Raw genomic sequence first — 11609 nt, 5'->3', positions numbered from 1 at the left:
CTGGATTGTCAGGATAGTCAAAAAGAAACAAAAGAGAAAATATGAGTGGGTTCTTGAAAATGAAATTTTCAGTATGACTTACTTTGCCTGAAGAATTGAGGAGGCCAGACTACTTTCACAAAATCTGTATTAAAATGTATAATCCAAACTGCATATGCAATGAAATAACAATTGTGTCTTGACCATGTCATGATCAGACACTGAACCTGGTGTAAAGCTATATGAAACAACTGGCTGAAATTCCTTTAATGTTCTGCAAATGTGACACTTTCTCTTAAATCTGTTAGTTGGAAACGTAACTCACATAGCCTTATAAAACTGACTGGTTTAGATTGGAATGGTTTATATTTTTCATTGCCTCATTATGGTCAGTCAGCTCTTATAGGCCCCCTTCAGATAGTGGAAGGCTGCTATGAGGTCTCCATGCAGCCTTCTCTTCTGCAGGCTGAACAGCCTCAACTTTCTCAGCCTGTTGTCATACGGAGGTGCTCCAGCCCCCTGATCAACCTTGTGTCCCTCCTCTGGACTTGCTTCAACAGTTCCATGTCCTTTTTATGTTGAGGACACCAGAACTGCACACAATACTCCAGGTGAGGTCTCACAAGAGCAGAGTACATGGGCAGGATCACCTTCTTTGACCTGCTGGTCACATTCCTTTTGATGCAGCCCAACATACGGTTGGCTTTCTGGGCTGCGAGCGCACACTGCCAGCTCATGTTCAGTTTCTCATCAACCAACTTTTCATTATTCCTATTTGCTGATGATGACATAACAGCTCATATGTGTGTATTTTTTTTTTTTTTTTATGCTTGCAAGCATAAATATAGTGGCAAGAGGAAATGGTGTTGCAGGTAGATATGTTGCAGGTAGTCATGTTGACTGGATTGAAAGAAATCACAGTTTATTTGTTATACATTGGTAATGTCAAGAAACCTTTATAAAAGGTACTGTTTTTTGTAATAATGTTTAGTGGCCTTTTAAAACATTAATTGTGTACAATGAACTTGTCACGAAAGTTATACACATTTTTAAGCATTTTATGTTTCATCATGATGAATCAACTTTTATTAAGATCAATGTTTATATTACTTTTTTCTCAATCTTATAGTTAAATGAAAAGTATTGCTTTTAAGGAAAAAGAATTTAAAGAGGTTCATAGATTTGACCAAAAAAAAACCAAGTATATACAGCTGACTGTGCTTTAAGAGTAAAGGGAAAGATCACAGTCACATTTCACATCACACCCTTCAATACTTTTTAGGTGTTAAATGAAAGTTGTGTTCTTACTATATTTTGCTGTTGTTGTTATATAATTAGTTTTAGTTCCCAAATATACAGAAGCTAAGTGACGTTCATGGCTTAAAAAGAGAGACTGAACATTTTTAATCTCAGCATGAGGTCTATGTACTATGTAAGGCCACATTTTAATAAGTATTTTTTTTTTTCCACAGACCTTTCCTTTTTTTGACTGTTTTCTCAATAGAAAAAGACTGGACAAGATTAAACCCATATTTTCTCAGCAGAGTTTTTTTCTGTTAATTTTTAAGTGTATTATTTGAAAGATATTTTTTCTCCAGTCAACAAATCCTGACCAGCAGAAGAAAACATATTTTAATTTTTGTATTTTGGATTCCCTCCTGGTTCACCCTAATAGAAACCTTTAGCCAGAAGTATATGAAATATCTTAAGGGGGAAAAAAAATGTACAGGAAAAAAAAAGTAAAACAATGCCTAAACATTTGTTCAAATATAGCGATTAAACCATACCATAACTCAGTTCTTCATGTTATAAGTCAATATATGTGCAAGCAGAGGTGAGCAACTATCAGAAGACTACAGATTAGGAAAGTTTCATCTGCAAATGGCATAAAATCTACTCTTATTAGCATGTTGTAATTGTGCAATAGTTCTGCTTTCTGTATGAACGTTTCTGTGTAGGAGGGAAGGGGGGGAGGGAGAGGGAGGGAAGGGATGAGGGGGGAAGGAGGGAAAGGGGAAGAGAGGGAGATGGGGAGGGAGGAAGGGGGAAAGGAAGGAAGGGGGGAAGGGGGAAGGGAAAGAAGGGGGAAGGAAAGAAGGAGAGAGGGAAGTAGGGAGGGAAGTAGGGAGAGAAGGAGGGAGGGAAGGAGAGAAGGAAGGAGGGAGGGAAGGAGGGAGGGAGGGAGGGAGGGAGAGAGGAAAGGGATGAGGGGGAGGGAGGGAAGGGGGGATAGAGGGAGGGAGGGAGGGAAGGTACGAGGGGGGAAGGAGGGAAGGAGGGATAGAGGGAGGGAGGGAGGAAAGGGATGGCAGGGGAAGGAGGGAAGGGGGGAAGGAAGGAAGGGGGGAGGGAAGGAAAGAAGGAGGGAGAGAAGGAGGGAGGGAGGAAGGAAGGGAAGGATTTTATAAATCTGGGATTTGCATCAATCTGATGGAGAATGAATAACTGGGCCCAACAGTCCAGGATTTGTTTTAATGATTCATCCACTATATTGTTGCTGATTTCAAGATGTGAAAGTAGTGTAAATCAGTACTGATTAGGCCCACAGCTTACTTATCTAAATTAGTTGAAATTATATTTTAAATGATTTTCCAGGTGACAGTCTAAGTAATTATAAGGAAAAATGTTACTCTGAGAGGACTGCGTCTTCAAATACTGGCAGTGGCATATATGTCTTTGACCCAGTTATCTGAACTACTAACATTAAAAAAAAACAAAACAACAACAACAAAAACCCTAGGGGAGCAAGAAAAGCCAGGAAAAAACTGACAAGATCTGGACAGTCTTTGAAAATTCACTGTGTTGAAATGAACAATTTCAGGCTAGGAAAAATACAGTTGCTATACTTTGATGAAAAGCTAGAGCTCTTAAGCTAGACTTCCGCGTATGCTAGAAGGAGTAAATATCAAGGAGGAAGCCACATCTTATAAAACAGTTATGATCAGGCAACTAATTAACTAAGATTGGGAGTACAAGGTATGTAAGTTTCACTTGAGGGAATCTCAATTAGTTACTGAGATAGAGTTAAATTAGTTTTAAAAATATATTTTTGTTTTGTTTTGAAGAAAATTACTGAGATGTATTTTAAAATGAAAGCACCTTTTCCATTCCAAGATGAAAAGTAGCATTTATTTTCTTTTCAAAACTTTGTTTTTCTACCTGAAAGTTTGCAATCAGTTTTATGATTTTGTTCAATAATAGATTCTGATGAAATATAATTTTTTATAAAAGCTATTTGGACAAACATCTGTTATCTTGATTGAGGTATGTTTTGAAATAGACTTAGAAATGTAATAGAATCCTCAGGTAGCTCAGGTTTTCATCCACTTTCAGAAGCAAAAAGGAGTCAGCTGTCTCATTCGTGCTGGCTGACCCAAATAAGATAAGCTTAAAGTCTGTAACTAATTATGTATCTTAGTGGCTGGTTAGGGAAGGCTTGAAAGGCTATTAGTGTAGAATTATTTAAATTAATGTCCCATTTTGGAGTTAATCTAATTAACTATTGAGGAAGTCAACTCATACTGCAAAGCCAGGTAAAAGAAATTTTATGAAGTCTCTGTAACAGATATTTTGGTTTTTTTTCTTATATCTATATTTTATACAGTATGCAGAGTATGGTCATGTACAAAATAAAACTTACATTTTTAAAGGGTTTGGGTACTGGTTTTCCTTTTTTCCCAGCAAATTCTCTTCGGTGTGATTAAAAGTCATTCATGCAATGGAAGAGGGAATCTGGGGAAGGGATGGGAAGGAGTGAATTGGACGTCAATGGGGATTGATGATTGCTGAAAAGCTACTTCTTCAGATACCCAAACCATTACTTTCTTCTTTCTTACTGTCATAAAGATGCTAATCAAACAATAACAAAAATCTGAAGAAAGACTGTCTCAACTTAAAATGAAGAAAACCTTTTATTTCATTGTATCACATGTAGCTCTGAAGTGTTGGATGAGTTGACATCAAACAACTTTTTACACCTACCTTACCTTTCCTCATTTCTGTTCTGAAGGACTTATAGAATTAGCAAATTGTTTTTAAATCATTCCCTTTTGGACTGAAACTTTTCAGATTCTCTTTTTAGAACCTGAAATTTTATTACGAAGTTTTTCACCAAAGCATCACTTCCTTTCCACCCCCTTTCAATGGAAACTCATAATAACATTAAAAAATTCTCACCGCTGTGCTAGGCAATCTTTGATTTCAAAATGACAATTTGGTATCTTCCTGAATTTTCATATGTCACCTTCCAGCAGGGTATCAAGGTAACCCTTTTTATTAGGGAAATAAATAAGGACTTCATTCCATTTCACTTTATCCCTTCATGTTACTAATAGAAAATAATTTACTGAAGGGAAATTAAAACTCAAATAAGTAAACTGTATGTCTTTTTTCAGAACATGATGATGTTTGAGGACATTCTCATCAGATCAGTGAATTCCTCAATCTTGTTTCTATTTTTCCTGGATATTTGTCCTCTTTTCTTAGAAGTCTGATGAGGTTTAGCTGTCAGGTGGAATGAAAAGTGCAAGAAAGGAAAAAAAAAAAAAAAAGCAGCTAGCTAATTTATCAGTCTCACAAAGGACTTTAAAACACAGACAGAAATATTGAATAGACATGAACATTTAATATGAAAGCACTAGAAAGTGATTAAGGCCCAGCAGACTTGAGTTTCTCTGAAAACAAGTCTCTACACAGTGTGTATCTTCTGGGGAGGAGGGAGAAGGAAGGTTTTGGTGTTTTGCTTTTCTAGTGCATGATTTTATTTTTAGAGAAGAGAAAAATAAGCCCTGAGAACACAAATGGGAAGATTATCACAGCTCACATGGAATCTTAACAAATGGACAAAGCTTTCAGCTAGGTCATATGTGACTGCTGACATGGTTTGAAGGCTCCCTCAGCCCTGAATTCAGTTAACCTGCAGTTGCTTGAAGTGCTACCCCTTCTCTGGTACTCTCCAATTAGAAGCAGTAACTAGTTTATTTTCATGCATAATCTAATTCAGTGACATACTCAAAACAATGTATTGAAAAAATTGAGAATAAATTTCAGATTCATCAGACTTCTATACAATGAGCTTGAAGTGCACACTTGGAAATGGCTGTGGTATGTTTGCACTTCTGCAGCAGTGTACATCGACCCCCAACCTGACCTTTATTTCCCAGTTCTGCTGGAGTGGTAACCATCAGTGGTGGTGGTAATGGATGTGTTTGGATCTGACAGAGTTCTGGCGAGACAGATAACAACACAATAGCCAAGGGCTAATCTGATCAATTTGTACTACCATCCCCCAACCATAACCCTGGTGAAGATCTGACTCACCCAAGATTCTGTAGTCAGTATGCAAGCATGACTACAAGTCAGTCACCTTACTCCATAAATACTGGACAACCCAGAGCCTGTTGAGATCTCCTGCTTGGCAGCAGGCTGAATGCCAGAATGTCCTCTTGAGTAGGAACACCTCTCAAGGTTAATTATTGAGGTTGACAGATTCCTTTCCATAACGGATTCTCAGTAAGTGATTAATAGCATATTAAACTTTAAAGTCTTAGCTAAGAGATACAAAGGATTGATTGTGCGCACATAAACCTTTAGACATAAACTGTTGATTAGGTCTGGGACTAAGTCTGGATCCAGCCACACCTAGACTCCTCACTGAGAGGAGTTTAGAAAGGAAGGGAGTCCTTTCTAGGTTTCATGACTCAATGGGAGGGTCTCCCTGCAGTTTTGGCTAAACCTGCTCTCTGTGCAGTACATGATCATGTGCACCTTGCCATGGAACCTTGTTAAACCAGTGCCACATTTACTATCAAAATTTGTTAATCACTGTTTTATATCATTAAACATATTTCTACTTCTCTCTTACAAATGAAGTGCATATCACTCCATCCATGACATGTTCTGAGTATGCAATATTGTGTTTAGCTGTGCTCGCATACTACTTTACCACAAAGAATCCTTCAGATGGAAAACCAGGGTAATTCAGAGCATGCTGGGCTTATGGCAAAATAGTGTAGACCTAGTCAATTAAGTGCTGAACAAGATGAGATAATGCAGTTAACATTTTTCTGAAAGGAGCTAAGCAGCATCACCCTCACACAGATGACATTTCATAACTGCTCCATCAGTGATAACTAGCAATATTGCTCAGAATCAAAGTTTTATTGGAATAATAAAACAGCCACTCAGTAATAACTTAATTGAATTGTTTATCCTTCAAGGGTAGAGGTTTTACATTTCAAATCACTTAAATTTGAATTCCTGTTGAATTTCACTACTCTAGCCAGAAGTTATTCTCTTCAGAGTATTTTCAGTATGATGAATATAAAAACTTGGAGACCCATGAAGTTCATTAACAATTCCTGGCATCAGGTGTCAGGAGGTACAATCAGTCATTATTTCAAATATTGCCTTACCTGAGCAAAATGGCAAAAACCGTTGTTCTGCTTGGCTTGGAATTAAATGAGGTAAGACTTGCAGGGAGATGTAATATGTTTCATTTGACTGCTATAACTGAGAAAAATAACAACATTTTGGACACCAAAGAATTTCCACAGCTCTATAAGTGGGCTGAATTTTCTCCTCTTTTTATAATATCACCTACTTCTCCAAATGATCTCATGTCAAGAGATTTCAGGAACCACAGCCCCATCTATTTATAAAAGGGGTATATTTATTTTGAAGTGCCAAAGTAGTATTCCAACATTTTCTATGACATGAACAAATGATCACCAGAACAGTAGGAAAATTGATATATGTTTCATTTTTTGATTCCTTAGCAGCTGATTTTCTTTCATATCATAAACATCCTTCCTTAAACGAAAATAGAGTTGATCACCTGCTCATTCAGGTTTGGCTTATGAACAAAACAAGCAAGTAAGCAAACAAATTCAATGCATGCTGAAATAGCAAAATCCACTTGAGTTTTTTATAGGTTTGGCTGCTCAAATTTCATATATAATTGTGAGAATATTTCTTGTACATCAGCCTCAGGTTGCAGGTCGCATTGTCTTTTTGTTATGTCATGAAGAACTCCATAGTTATTTTCCCAGAGTTAAAAAAAACCCAGAAAACCCTAACAACTCCACCCCGTCCCCCATCCACAAACTACCTAATAATCAGCAACATTGAATTCTATGAGGATATCGCAAAAGAAGATCAATTGGTTCTCCTTCATAGGAGAACACTATATGCAGGTAAGGTCTAGTTAGATTTATCACTGCTTATGCAAAGGAAAGGTTCTGTAAGAAGGATTGATGCATGTGAGAAAGAATGGCTGCACCTTGACAAGTGTGGGAAGGAAATTTAGCATTATGAGCATGTCATATGAGATAGATGGAGTCCTATCCCTGTGTCAGTTGTGACAATGGAAGAATAACCCCCTCAGATCCTTTCAGGTCTCTTAAAGTTACACCTGAGAAGAATCATACAACTCTGTGAAACAATACCTTTTACCTTCTATATGATACTTAGAGGTGATTGTCAAGCTAACTGGTCAATGAGGAACTGAACATGAGCCAGCAGTGTGTGCTTGCAGCCCAGAAATCCAACCGTATCTTGGGCTGCATCAAAAGGAGCGTAACCAGCAGGTCAAAAGAGGTGATCCTGACCCTCTACTCTTCTCCCGTGAGACCTCACTTGGAGTATTGTGTACAGTTCTGGTGTCCTCAAAATAAAAAGGACATGGAACTGTTGGAACAAGTCCAGAGGAGGGCCGCAAGGATGATCAGGGGCTGGAGCACCTCCCATAAGAAGACAGGCTGAGAAAGTTGGGGCTGTTTAGCCTGCAGAAGAGAAGGCTGCGTGGAGACCTCATAGTAGCCTTCCAGTATCTGAAGGGGGTGTATAAGGATGCTTGGGAGGGACTCTTCATTAGGGACTGTAGTGATAGGACAAGGGGAAATGGGTTCAAACTTCAACAGGGGAAGTTTAGATTGGATATAAGGAAGAAGTTCTTTACTATGAAGGTGGTGAGGCACTGGATTGCGTTGCCCAGGGAGGTTGTGAATGCTCCACCCCTGGCAGTATTCAAGGCCAGATTGGACAGAGACTTGGGTAACATGGTTTCATGTGAGGTGTCCCTGCCCATGGCAGAGGTGTTGGAACTTGGTGATCTTAAGGTCCTTTTCATCCCTAACTATTCTATGATTCTATGATTCTAATTAGGTTCATCTATTTCATAAGAGTGACAATCCAGAGTAAACTTCAGTGCTGAAGGACTCACCACTGCCATGGCAGGGGAATGGAAAATGGGAGCTCACAGAGGGAGGAAATTACTTGTTAGTCTCAACTAACACAGTGTGTATGTGCACATGAGAGTATCTAGTTCCTCTTGATATTTATTTTTTTTATATGCTTTATAGTCAGACCTAGGTCCTCATCTCCACACCACTTGTTCCTTAAAAGATATGAACTTTGCATAGTATTAAAGAAAAAGAAATTTGTTGTAAATACACAGATTAAATAAAAGTATAGAAGACTGCTGCACTCATTTTTTTCCTTCTATTTTTCTTTGTTTTATGGAGTTCAGTGTAACTAACTTTGTGATCCCAGAGCACGAAGCAAAGGAAAAAACGTGTTTGCTTCACAGTCTAATTTGCATAGTACATGATATAATGGATATTTTAAAAACAGAATATCTCAAGAGGCCTTCACATGACAGCATTACAGCATCTCCAGAATACTGAAAATAATTTTAAACAATTCATATTAAAATTCGTAAAGGATGAAAAATGGTTCTAAGTTTGATTCATCCACACATAGAAAAATTGATGTCTTTTTGGAAATGTATTTAAATGTAATAGCTGTAAATTAAAAAAAAATAAAAAAGAAGTTTCTCATAAGGCCTGCATCTCCAACAGCAGTTTCAGCACACTTGGAATTCTGACAGTGCTTTCTTTCCCTATGATATGTCACTGTTTCTTAATCATGTTCTTAATCATGAACAAATCCAGATAAATACATAACAGAGGGGATAAGGGTATAAAGAAAACACCCCCATACCCCAAGCATATTTAATTAGCTAGTACAATTTCATAAATACGCCACCAGAAGATTAAACAGAGTTCTCATTTCCCCTTAAGTACAGAAACATACTTTTTAAATGCTTACATTGCCAGAATGACTTAAAGAGTAAGTAGAGTGCAAAGAAGTAATACAGTGGGCATTCTTAAGTTCTTTGATACAAAAAATGTTCCAAGCTGTTAGAGAAATGTCAAAATAACACTCAAGTGTTGGAATCAGATATTTATGGTCATAAGAAAATGCAAATAATATGACCTTTGTCCACATTTTCTAGTAATAGATAAACAACACAAGCTTGAGTGCAGCTACCAAGGAATATATTTCTACAACAGCTATGCAGACAAGTAAGGCATAGTGCCTTACTTTGCAAACATAAAAAAAAAATGCTAGAAACTATAGCAGATGTCCACTGTATCATGTTTATGATGCAGTAATGTTTAGTATAAACTTCAGTATCCATCAACATCTGTACTATGAGAACTACAGCTCCAGTTCATTGAAGTCTCTTAAGCATCACATACTTTAGTAAATGAACTCCATGGCTGCTAAGGTGAAATTTTGCTAAGTAACATCTTCCTCTGTCCATCCTTCTTTGCAAAGTATAAAATCCTCATATGGGATATATTAGTCTTCTGGGAAAAGACAAAACGGATGATACAGCAGGCTGTGCTGATGACCTAATTCAATATTGCATTCATGGAATTCTCCAGTACCATTGTTATAGGATTTCTGTAAAAGTGGTATTCCTTCCAGAATTTTCTTTTGAACAGAATAAGAGCCAATGACCTCTCTGGCACTAATATGCATAATATACTGAAGATAATTCTCAGCCATGCATTATATTAAATTTGAATGGGTTTATTCATTCTGATCTGCTAAGGCATTTTTTCCTCCTCATTCAGACAAGAAAACCAATAAATTTCACCTGTTTCTGTAGTCAGTGATAGGTGACAATTATAGTTCTCAAAGAAATGATAATATACACGAGAGCAGAAATGAATTTCTCTCACTGATAATACAACTAAGGAATAACTGGCTTTAATGCAAAAACATAGTTACTTAACAAGCCTTTTTGCATTCTTTGGTTAATCTTTATTTTACTTTATATACTTAAAACCACAGCTAATGTTGTAAAAAAAATCTCATCTTACAGTTTTTTGTCTTATCATTAGGGATTATGTAAGAAACAGGGCAGGGAAAGAGAGTGTAAAAACCATTACCTGTAAATTATTCCAGTCTTACTATTCTTACGGGTATGTTAGTACTGAGTACTGCCTTGAAGAACTAGGTTTCCCAAGATCAGTTGAAGTGAAGATGTAAGTACAGAGAAGAAATATAGAAATTAACTGATGCTTACTTATTGAATAATGGACAAGTGGACTGAAGTGTTTTGTCTTTTGACCTTTTACATAACTAAAATAACTCTTAGCCCTAAGAATATATGTATTTCCATCTATGTTATTGTTAGATGTGGAATAAATAACTTTACAAACCCTGGTATAACAACAGTACTAGTATATATCATTTTTCTTTCTTGCTAAGAACCTAGAATGAAAAGAATTTATGCAATGTTAGCCAAATTAAGAATGTCCAGTGTATTTTTCACTTTGATTTATAAGGGTATGCAAAGGGAAAATACAATGCAAAAGACAAACAGCTTAAGGAGCTGAAACATAACTGAAAATGATTATGAATAATGATGATATAAGGATTAGAAAACAGAAATTATGTAGTAATCAGTGACTTTTGCAAATGTTCAGAATAATTAGTTTTTTATTATATTGTTCTTAGTTAAAGGCCCAAACTGAAAGTCTAGACTGAATAGGAACAAGTGGAGCAAGTGTTCAGGCATCCTGGACTACATCCTACAGGTAAATGTCCTTGAATTTTAGAAAAATTTAAGCAAAGGTATGAAGATCGGCTGAGAAAGTTGGGGCTGTTCAGCCTGGAGAAGAGAAGGCTGTGTGGAGACCTCATAGCAGCCTTCCAGTATCTGAACGGGGCATATAGGGATGCTGGGGATGGACTCTTCATTAGGGCCTGTAGTGATAGGACAAGGGGTAATGGGTTAAACCTTAAACAGGGGAAGTTTAGATTGGATATAAGGAGGAAATTCTTTCCTGTTAGGGTGGTGAGGCACTGTAATAGGCTGCCCAAGTAGGTTGTGAATGCTCCATCCCTGGCAGTGTTCAAGTCCAGGTTGGACAAGGCCTTGGGTGATATGGTTTAGAGCGAGGTGTCCCTGCCCGTGGCAGGGGGGTTGGAACTTGATGATCTTAAGGTCCTTTCCAACCCTAACTATTCTATGTTTCTATGATTCTCTGCTGTAAGGCATGTTAGTATCTGTGTTTCCCTACAACATACCCCCAAGCATAATTGCTTCTTTTAGTTTCTTCTCTGGCATCTAGACAAGTTAATTGATTCTCCACAGTCATTTGAACTTAACTAACACAAAACTGTGCTTTCTTGCAGTATGAAACTTCTTAGACTTCCCTGTGGATCTGAGTGCTTCCTAGAATTCTTAGGCCATTTCAGGGTGAATGTTCATCCAATTCTAGCATCACTGAGAAGGTTTCTGAATATCCATTTCAGTGTAAGAAGGAACACTT

The sequence above is a fragment of the Neopsephotus bourkii genome, unplaced genomic scaffold (assembly GCF_033783945.1).
Source record: "Neopsephotus bourkii isolate Nb327-2 ecotype Australia unplaced genomic scaffold, CSIRO-AGI_Nbou_v1 NB_821, whole genome shotgun sequence".
In the NCBI taxonomy this organism is placed as follows: Eukaryota; Metazoa; Chordata; class Aves; order Psittaciformes; family Psittacidae; genus Neopsephotus; species Neopsephotus bourkii.
This window is presented reverse-complemented; position numbering follows the sequence as displayed.